Source organism: Tupaia chinensis, unplaced genomic scaffold, assembly GCF_000334495.1.
Source record: "Tupaia chinensis unplaced genomic scaffold, TupChi_1.0 Scaffold000196_1, whole genome shotgun sequence".
NCBI classification, from domain to species: Eukaryota; Metazoa; Chordata; class Mammalia; order Scandentia; family Tupaiidae; genus Tupaia; species Tupaia belangeri.
The window spans coordinates 3,581,566-3,592,724 of record NW_006159671.1 but is presented as its reverse complement, the minus strand read 5'-3'; the positions used below and the strand labels follow the sequence as shown (position 1 = coordinate 3,592,724).

The following is an 11,159-nucleotide window of genomic DNA, read 5'->3' as shown; positions in this document are numbered from 1 at the left end:
ACTCTCTTACACTGCTGGTGGGAATGTAAATTGGTCCAACCACTGTGGAGAACAATTTGGAGAGTCCTCAAAAATCTACAAATAGAACTACCATATGATCCAGCAATCCCACTCCTTGGTATCTACCTGAAGGACAGAAGAATACTTAATCAGAAAAGTGCTTGCATATCGATGTTTATTGAGGCACTTTTCACAATTGCTAAGTCATGGAAACAACCCAAATGCCCACGAACTGATGAATGGTTAGAAAAACTGAGGCAGATATACTAAATGGAATACTATTCATCCATAAAAAAAAAAAACAGCAAAACCCTTGCTTTTGAAAGGACGAGGATGAATATGGAAGACTTACTGCTTATGAAGCAAGCCATGCTATGAAGGAGAGGCATTGTATGTCCCCACTTAATATATACCGAGTTTCTGCCATCTATGGCTGAAACTAATTGTCTAAAGGATATAGAAATGGAGTATATAGATGTAAATACCAGATATAGTGTGTGTGAAAGAGGAGGGTCTGAGGAAGTACATCTGCGGGAGGGACAGGGAGGCAAAGCATTAATGGCACAAAGAGGTGTGGTATTATCTGTTGAAGATATTTTGTACTTTTATCAATTATACTAGGGAGAAATGTTCACCTGTTGAAATATCCATTTTGTAAGCCAAATAATAATATGATTGGATGTATAAAAGAAAATGAAATGAAAAAAATTAAAAAATTTTTTCTGATATATATGAAAAAAATGTAGTTTGGGAAAGGAGGAAATCATTACTTCCTCCTTCAAGCTTACTGGAGGTTACAGAAAGAGAATTCTCACTATTTTCAATCTCTATGATTTCTTTTACTATATATTTACCTTTACTACCTAGCCATGTTCATAGATGGTGGTAGGAACATATATTGAAGAATTATTGTGTTGAACTGTCACAGTAATGGCCTCCAATGACTCATTCTTTCCTTTCTCCCTGCCATGGTATATCCTCTGCACACCACTAACCAGGGCCTGCTCCTGTGATTTACTGTGGCCAGTAAGGCATCAGCAAACCTGAAATAAGCTGAGGCTTGAACAGTCCTTGCACCTTGGAACTGGCTTCTGGAATGCTGCCAACCTGTGGAAAACCCAGAGTAGGAGCAATGCATTGGAAACTAATGGTCCAGTGATCAGGCTAGCATCAACCTATGAGTGAGTCTGTTTTTAATCATCCTTTGCAACTGACTCGTTTAATGACTTCCACTACAAGAACATTTTCAAGGAGAGCAACAAAATTTTGGTTACATTACATGGTGGTAGTGTTCAGCCACTAAGTTTGGGGGTGATTTGTTCATTACCACTTAATGCTACTATGCCATTGCCCTGTCTATAATGTATAGTTATGGTTTTCTTTTTGTTTGACTCCACTAATGGCTTGTCCTTATTATAGAGAGGTACATTGCATTGTCTACAGTAAGAGCTATCAAATGCTTATTAACAATCTTTGTCAGCATATGTACAATGTTTCTTTTCATTTCTTTTAATTTGTCAGAGTGAACTTGAGTTCAATGGGAAGAGAGACAGAGACAGAGAGCACACACTGCCCCATGGGAAATGGTCAAGCTGCAAATCTTTCTCCTCTCTTTCAGGATTTGGGGCATGCATGCACATTTGATGTGTTTCTCAAGCTGCAGAGTGCTGGACTCAAACCACACGATCAACTATTGAGGTTCAGCCTCCTTAAACCACCATACCACTGATTGGCCTGTGCAATATTTCTTAAAACATAGGAAGATTTTTGTTTGCCCACAACCAGTAACTCTAATCCATTTTAACTTATTTGCACTATACCCTACTTACATTAGTTTTTTTGTGTTTAACAAAGGGTAGTACCCTATTTACATTCGTTTTTTTGTGTTTAACAAAGAGTAGTCAGTGTGATTTGATGTGTTGTTTTCCCTGGAATAAATTCCACGTTTCAAAAGAAAACGTCACACTACTCTAACAGGCATTTTAGTTGAAATCCGCATCATACATATGCGGGTGAAGTGTTTTAATATTCCTTTATTCATAAAGCATTGATTCTGCACCTCACGGCACCATTTCTTGAGTTTTCCTTATCTACATGACATTTTTAAAAAAATCTGTCTCAGAATAAAACAAAGTCATATTGACGTAATGATAATAGGTCTTTTTTGTAAAATATGGCATATTCCATAGAATATGGGACCATCATCAATATTATTTTAAAAGAGAGCATAGGGACCAGCAGATGGCATAATGGTTACATAGCCGGACTTCCACATAGCTGACCACAGTTTAAGTCCCAGACTTGGAGGTTTGAAACTCATGTGGGTCACGTGTGCGTGCATACCTGAGATCCCAAGAATAAAGGAGAAAGAATTGCACCGTGGCCATCCTCACTAGGGTGTGATTTCTTGCTTTCTGTTTCTCTGTCTCCCTGGCGAGCACACACACCCTATAGCCAAAAAACAAACAAACAAACAAACAATTTCAAAACAAACAAAAAAAAATCTCTTTAAAAAAGAGAGTGATGGGACCAACAGTTGTTGTAATGGACTCCCACGTAGTCGACCACGGTTTGAGTCTTGGACCTGCTGGCTTAAACTCATGCTGGGTGCATATGTGTGTGCCCAAGATCCTGAGAGGAGAATGGAGGAGAAGGGATTGCAATGTGGCCATTGCCCCTGGGGAGTGATTTCTCACTTTCTGTCTCTCTGTCTCTCTCTGTCTTTCTGGAGAATGCACATGCCCTATAGCAAAAACCTCTCCAAAAAAAAAATAGAAAGCATCAGAGAACTTAAATATATAATCTGTGACATAACTTGATAATTTGTGACATAATTGTGTATCATGTATCCCATATAATAAGTGTCTTCTATATCTAAAAAATAATTTCAAGTATCTACAGAGAAGTCAGGAATGTACTCTATATCCAACTTTTAATTCTTCAATAGATGAAATAGTATTGAAGATTTTCTAACCAATTTGATTTTCCTTCTTTTGGCCCTGTCTTTGTGCCATTATTTACCTTTAAAAGTATAAGTAGGCTTCATAAGGAGGAGAGATGAGACTTAGGTTTCTTCATCCAGCCATCCTCCCTAGTATGGTCCCAGATTTCTTAGAAAAAATTATTGAAGGGCCGTGATGTAGTTAGGGGATTGGGGACTGAATTAATCACATTATCTCTGTCACACATCATCAGGTTGTGTTGAGGGTCATCTTTTCTGATTTAAAAGCTCGGTTAATTATGAATCTTAAGTTCTCCCAATCCCTAGATAATATGGCAACCCTCTCAGCACATATTGGGCCGAGTGCTTTTTAATTTCCTACGTCTCCTTCTTCCCAGATTCAGTGCAAGCGAATTTAAAATGCCATCATTGTTGATGCCAGAATTTGAAAAAAATCCCTTCTTTTTTTCTCTAGTTAGTGTTTCAAGAAGACATGTGAATATTCATCTCCTATCTCAAGCAGTGGTACTACCATTGGAAGAATTTATTGATTAAACACTGAATGAATACATATTATGTGTACTCTGGTCAGCATTAATAACATAAGAGCAAATACAAGGGGGCTTCAAAAATACTGTGGAAAAACTAAATAATAAGTTCATTTTGGTGCAAAAAATTTGAAATCCATACATGGGTTTTTCAAATACTTATTTGCATGAACTTTTGAAGACTCCTCGTATGAGACAAAGCACCTATGTCTAAGAACTTTATATTCAAGCGGGGCCAGTTTTTGTTGTCCACCATAATGACATTACAATTCAGAACTGTGTGGACCTGTGTTGGAGACACAGTGTGTGGAGGAGAAGGGATTGTGGCATGGCATTCCCTGTACTGTGTGCTTTCCCACTTTCCCTCTCTCTGTCTCTTGTAGTACATTGAAGTTCAGGGTGTTCAGTAACATCAGATACATCAGAATTCAAGAAAAAGAGGCATCCATAGAATTTAGCAATTACAAGTTTAATGATGATGATGTTAATAAAAAGTTTCAAAACCAAGATAGTGCTAGAAGCTGAATTAAAGTGGATTAACAAGTGAGTGTAAAGCTAAAATGTGAGTGCAGTAAGAAAATCATAGCTCTCAAAACCTTGGCTTTGGGAACCAGCAGATGACATAATGGCTATGTCACTGGATTCTTGTGCAGTCGACCACAGTTCAAATCTCAGACCCGGTGGCTTAAACTTATGCTGGGCATGTGTGTGTGCGTGCCCAAGATCCCAAGAGAATGTAGAAGGGATTGTGGCATGCTCATCCCCCTAGGGGGTGATTTCTCGCTTTCTATTTCTGTCTTTCCGGTGAGCACGTGTGTCCTATAGGAAAAACTTCTCAAGAAAACAAAAACAAAAACAAAACAAAAAACCTTGGCTTTGAAGTGAACTAGACATGAGCATAATGGGAGAGTTCACTTATGTGAGCCAGTAGGAAAAAAATGGAGTTAAAGTTAAATAAGAACTTGGCAAAGGCAGGTTGTGGGCTTTAAATGAAATCCCACTCGATTCAGGCTATCCCTCAGGAGGACGACCAAAGCTTGATGGGCACTCAGCTGGCATCTGCAACTGCTTTAGAGTTTGTGGAGACAACAGGTAGGGGAGATGCCCATGGAAGCATGGAGAAAAGGCCCGGGCTGCCTGGCAGGGTTGTATGTGATTCATAGTTTCCCAGAAACAATGATGCAGACCAATCTGCAAAGAAGAATGTGCAAAGCAGGAGGTAATGGAAGACTGAACTTGATGGATTAGTGAGCAGGAGGATTTTGTTTTTACATTTTAATGATAGTAATATTATTTTTCTTAAGTTGTTTTCTATACTTCCTGATATATATATGTGTGTGTGTGTATGTGTATATACATATATATATATATACACATATACATGTGTGTGTCTATATATTACATATATATCACATATGTATCTCATATATGTGGATATATGATATGAGTGGGTCTATGATATATACTCACACATATAGAAGTAATACATATACACATATAATCTATGCATACATACTATGAATTATGTCATTTTCAGAATTTTTATACTCACAGATTTAAAAAATGGAATGAAGAAAACCAGGGGTTTGAAAAAGAAAATTCTGAATTTAAGTCACTATTCTTGAATGCTTTAATTTGCTCCTTATGTGATCTTGGGCAAGTAACTTGTTTAGTGAGCTGCAAGTAATAATACCTATGGCTATTTGGAAAATGGAATGGAAATGCCTATACTAAATGTACAGGGTGGCTGTATAATAAATTTTAATTACTTTCCTTTAAGATAAAAAGTAGTGAGTTTATTTTATCTTTACGCAAGATAATAACATACTGGGGGGAATAAAGTAAATTATTATTTAAACGCAGTCATAATTATTGCATTTTGCTTGGGGGGCTAATTTTATCACACACTAATATTGGTAAACACGCAATAACTTACAATGTGATTCAAGATGTAAGTAGGAGCTTTGCCCAGGAAATAAGAACATATATGTGGCTCATTATATATTTTACATAATAACACAATTTCCTACTGGCATTATATATGTATATACGTAAATTCAATCATTGCCCCAAACTGAATTCATGATATTTAGAGTGTGATCCATGATAACAGATATGCTTGAATTACAAATGTAAGTGCTCCACCCTGTATTTGCTGAAGAACCTATTTTCTTCTATCAAATTTTTCTCTATTAAGAAATATTGTGCATACAGAAATTAATGTGTTTCTGCTAACTAAAAGGTGAGAAAAAGCTCGGTGTCTGTTTTTCGAAAGCTAAGTTGAAACTCATTCTTCATGTGTTTACCTTCTTGATTATATTAACCCTTGTGCTATCTTATAATCTTTAGTGATATTAAATGCCTTTAATTATCTCTAAGATTTGTAAACAAAAGTTTAATAGAATAAATCTAATCTTGAAATAACGTGGCTCTCCTTAGCCTTGTATGTACCAAAAACCAAAGCTACAACAAAGAACCTCTTTGATGTACCCATTAACACTTTTCCTACAGTGAAAGCAGTATTCATTAAGGTCCAGTTAGATTCTTTGTTTGGAATTTGTTTTTAAGAAAAGAATAATTTGTCCATAAAAACAGAGAGCAATTTAACATAATTAAATACCTCAACAACATTTAATAAAAGAATGTTCATGAATTAAGAGTAAGTATACATGTATGTAACTTAAAACTCTAACAATAAATTATGATATATTAAGTTTGAATAAGATTGGAGAAAAAATTTATCATATTAAATAATGCAAATATTACTAAGATAATCCTACATGCCAAGTACTATACTGTTTTCATGTCCTTTTTATACTCAATGACCCTTTGATTATAGGTATCATATTTTTCAATTAGCAATAATCACGCCTCGGATAAACCTCATTGGCTACGATACTGCCACTGCGCAAAGCTATAGGTATCATATTTTTAACACACACACCAAAAAATTAGTTTAATTGGAAAGGCATCATATTCAAGATCACCTAGAAGACTCAAAATCAGAATAGTGTCTTTTCATATTCTATGCTTATATAGTATTTTCATTGTCATTTGGATAAAAAGATTACCTATGGCCGAATTCTCCTAATTGAACAATATTTATCATTTGATTAGCATTTGATTATTTATGAATCATTGATGTTTTATTTTGGCAGAGGGGATTATTAGATTCATTTTAAAGATAGAGAACCTTGCTGAATTGAAAGAGTAGTGTCTTATGGTTCTAAAACACACCTCTAAGTTTGTCTATCAGAGTTAGCTAGTCTAATTTCACTAATAAATTCTTTAAATCTTACTCCCAACACAAGGCTCAAACTCAGTCTTAGATCAAGTTGAAAACCTAATGAAGGGATGGAAAAGGAGTTTTGCGGTTGTTTACACCTATTTATAAAAACCTTAATAGTAAATAACAATTCTGTATGCAAATAACCAGAGGCTAGTGCTAACCAACTGAATTTTAGACCTTTAGAAAAGAATAACAAAAAGTAAAAAAATATATGACCCCAATTTGAACTTGTTTTAGAATATAAGTATTATTGAGTAGTCAGGTTTTTTGTTTTTTTTCTATCACCAATTTTAAATTTAAATTTTATAAATTAAGACAAACATTAGGGACCAGCAGTTAGCATAATGGCTACGTCACTGGACTCACATGTAGTCAACCACAGTTCAAGTACTGGATCCGGTGGCTTAAACTCACGCCAGGCGCATGTGCGTGCATGCCCTAGATCCAAAGAGGAGAATAGAGGAGAAGGGATTGTGACGTGGCCATCCTACCTGGGGGTGATTTCTCGCTTGCTGTCTCTCTGTCTTTCTGGCAAGTGCACACATCCTGTAGGAAAAAACCTTTACATATAAGGGAAATAAAATAAAATAAATATTTGACATAAAATAAATATTTGACAATAAAAAATGATTAAGGAAGTTGAGATATGTCAGCCAGGCCATTTGTAGCACAGAGTAATTCTAGTTTATATATTAATATAAACATATAAAATATTACATTTAGAAATCATCTAAATAAAAAACTAAGTATCTAATACGAATAATGCAATCCTGTAAGAAATTGTTTCAGCGTGGGATCCATGAGCCCATAAACGAGAACAAGACCACTTCAGTAAAGTACCTCCCAAGGGTTTATGACAGTAAACTCAGCGGAGGAAAGGATCTTGAGGATGGCAAACTCAAGGCCCTTGAGCTTTTGACCTCACACCCACTCCTTGATCTACGTTTTTTCCCTTATCCCTGAGAAGGCCCGGGGATTGCTGGGGTTAATCCTTTGGACTCTGCAATTTGGGGAGCAAATAAAGAATTCTAGAGACTGCAAAGTTCAGCTCTTTAAAGGTACATAGTCTGTGTCTTTTCCAACCTCCAGTCCTCCCCTTTCCCAGCTCTCCACCCTGGTGGACAAAATATCTGGTGTTAGTATTGTAGTTTGGATCCAATATTAATTACTGGATGGAAAAATGGCTTATGGAGACTCTTTACTCCCTGCAGCTCCAAATCTTTATATAGGCCTGACTTCCGTGCTTCACTAGGAACCATACATTCTGCCCGCCCCTGACACTCCATCCTGTTTAAGAAATTTGAAGCCTTTACCAATAGGTGAAAGCTTGTGAGTACAGTTCAAACCATGAGTAATTTTTTAAAATATCAAACGTCTTAAATAAATGGTCAGAAATTTTTTGTCAAGAAACTTGCCTCTATAAATCACCCAAGAAATTAACCCGCCAGAAAAACAGTTTCATGCATAAAGATAATCAGCACATACATAATAGGAGAAAATTGAAAAACTCTGAATATGCTATGCTAAATCTATTTGTCTATCAAAATCTCTTTAAAAACTTATTAATATTCCAAAATATAATGTTAAGGGATAATCAAAATTGAAATACTATATAAATTATGGTAAAATCTTCCCAAATCCTGTAGAAAAATAAAAGCAAACCTAAAAACACAGCAGTTAAGAGTGTGCATAGGGAGTCAGATCCCACATGTCGGGAGGCAGTTTGAATCCCTGCCTCAGAGGCTTGAAAAACACCACAAAGGCATAGGGTGCTTTTATATCCCAAATCCTGATGAGATGAAGAAATGCAGGAGGAAGTATTGTGGTGTAACCACATCCCATTGGGAGTCTTTTTCTTTTCTCCTCAGTGAACACACCCACGTGAAATTAAAAGAAAAAAATAAAGAATCTTAATGTTTCTCTCAGTTTAGCAAATTTCAGAACCTTCTTCCTGACTTTAGGCCCTGACTTCTCTTTTACTTTTGAACACTTGTATTCTAAACTATTTCTTCGCTTCTTTGAGATGTAATCTTTTTAAAAGCCTCTAGTCCATTTTACAAACTAGCATTGTCTTCCTCCAGATCCCTGGAGCTATGTATTTGAAATGTAAATCACCCAAGAGGAGAGCAGCAGATGCTCAGATGTCTGGGAGAGCAGGATCCTTACCTAGGTAAGAGCCTTACTCCAGGCTGTGAAGCTGTGGCAGGTCCTGAAAAAGAGAGTTTATTATTCCTTTGGGTAAAGCCAGTTAACAAAGAGGCCTTCCACCTTTCCTCCATGCCCACTCAGACTTTTCTCCTGGCTTCAGAAGAGTTTCACTCAGTTTGAGTTCTCATCTCCACCCTCTTTGCCTGGTGCAGTTTTTGATTTGATACAAATGGTGCTGTTAAAAATAATTAACTTGGGACCAGCAGGTAGCATAATGGCTATGTCGCTGGACTCCCATGTAGTCAACGCGGTTCGCGTCCTGGACCTGGTAGCTTAAAACTCACGCCGGGCATGTGTGTGTGCCTGCCCAAGATCCCGAGAGGAGAACGGAGGAGAAAGGATTATGGTGTGGCCATCCCCCCAAAGGGTGATTTCTCACTTTCTGTCTCTCTGTCTCTCTCTGTCTGTCTGGCAAATGCACGTGCCCTATGGCAAAAACCTCTCCAAATAAATAAATAAATAAATAATTATCTTTGCATGGTAAAATTAAGGCTATGTTTTGATGTCCCCCGTTACTGTTGTTTAATTGTTTTACATCATTACATTCCTGATTTTCATAAACATCAAATAATTTATTTAGTGTGTATGTATGCAATTATTTATAACAAAAATGTGATTTTTCCTATTCTTCTTGCCATATATTTATTTGGCTTTTTATAGAATTTTAGGTCTTCAAATATTTGCCTCTAGAACTCTGAATATGTTATATCATTATTAATCTCTGGTATCCAGAATTTTATTTTATGAATAAATTCAAACTTATTTTTGCTGTTGTTTTGAGCAAGGCTTTCTTTCTTTCTTTCTTTTTTAGAGAGTTATGTTTTATTTTGTTTCATTTTTACTGTAAGGCACATGTGCTCTCTGGAGAAATAGAGAAAGACACAGAGACAGAAAGCAAGAAATCAGCTTCCAGGGAGGATAATCATGCTGCAATTCTTTTTCCCCCATACTCCTCTTGTGATTTTGGGCACACACACACACACACACACACACACACACACACCCTCAGGGTTGAGTTTTAAGCCACTGGTTCTGGGACTCAAACTGCAGCCAACTAGGTGGGAGTCTAATGACAACCATTATGCCATTTGCTGGTCCCAATTTAAGAATAAAATTAGACTATCCTGTCTTACAAAGATAAAGTCTAACCTTTGCCTCTTTCGCTTCTGTACTAAAGCAGATGCTGCTGAAGTTGTGGAAACCTGGGGTAATTCGTTAACACCTTGCAGGAAGCCCGGAGCCATTTGCAAAGTAGTCTGGTAAGCTAGTTTAGCACCTTACAGGAAGCCCGCCCGGACCCTTGTATTATAAAACTCCCCACTTCTGCTAGCCCCAGAAACCCAGATCAAATGCTCATGCAAACCTGACCAAATGGCTACAACTGTAAAGAAAAACGTTTTTGTCTTGCCTGAGCAAGCAACTTCAGGGTCGCCATAAAATTACCCTTGATACCGCTTATCTTGCTTCCTCACTCTCTCCTCTCCTCACCCCACAGACTCATGTCTATATAACCTGAATACTCCTTTGTCCAGGGCTTCACTCTTAGCCATGTCTTGTATGACTGAGAGTGGAGTCCTAGCGCGCTAGCAATAAAGCCTCTTGTATTTTACATCAAGAACCGACTTTTGTGGTTGATTGGGGTCGCCATTGCCGTAACACTCCCTGGACAAGGAGGTTCAGCGGGTTGCCGGTAAAAACCTTTCACCATATTTTGGCAGTTTTTAAAATTTATAAATATAACTACAGATAAAATTTTTCCCAATACACCTTACATGTTAATCAGTTAACCTTTAAAACTGTAGAGTCTTTTTGTTACCTTTTTGCAAATTTTAAAAATATTTTTATTTCTTTGACTATTTAATTTTTCTCAATTCTCTTCTGAAAAAAAAAATGTGTAAATAGAGACAGTCCATGGCTGGTGGTTGGGGCACTGGATCCCAGATGGCTGGCCAGGCAGCTAAAGTCCTGGACCATGGCTTGAAAGACACTCTAGGTGAAAGTGCACATTTGTCCAAAATCCCAAAAGGAGGGAGACATGGAAGAGATTGTGGGGTAATCATTCCCCATTTCCCCATCAAGGTGCCTTTCTTTTCTTCTTCTTTTCCTTTCTTTTTTTTTTTTTTTTTTTGGTAGAGGTTTTTGCTACAAGGTGTGTGTGCTCACCAGAAAGACA

General features: G+C 36.9%; 1 pseudogene; it reads right to left on the bottom strand.

Moving 5' to 3' along the window:
- Window positions 1-6,229: 6,229 nt before the first annotated feature.
- On the bottom strand, window positions 6,230-6,405 carry LOC114007540 (uncharacterized; annotated as a pseudogene).
- Between the last annotated feature and the right edge of the window lie 4,754 nt (window positions 6,406-11,159).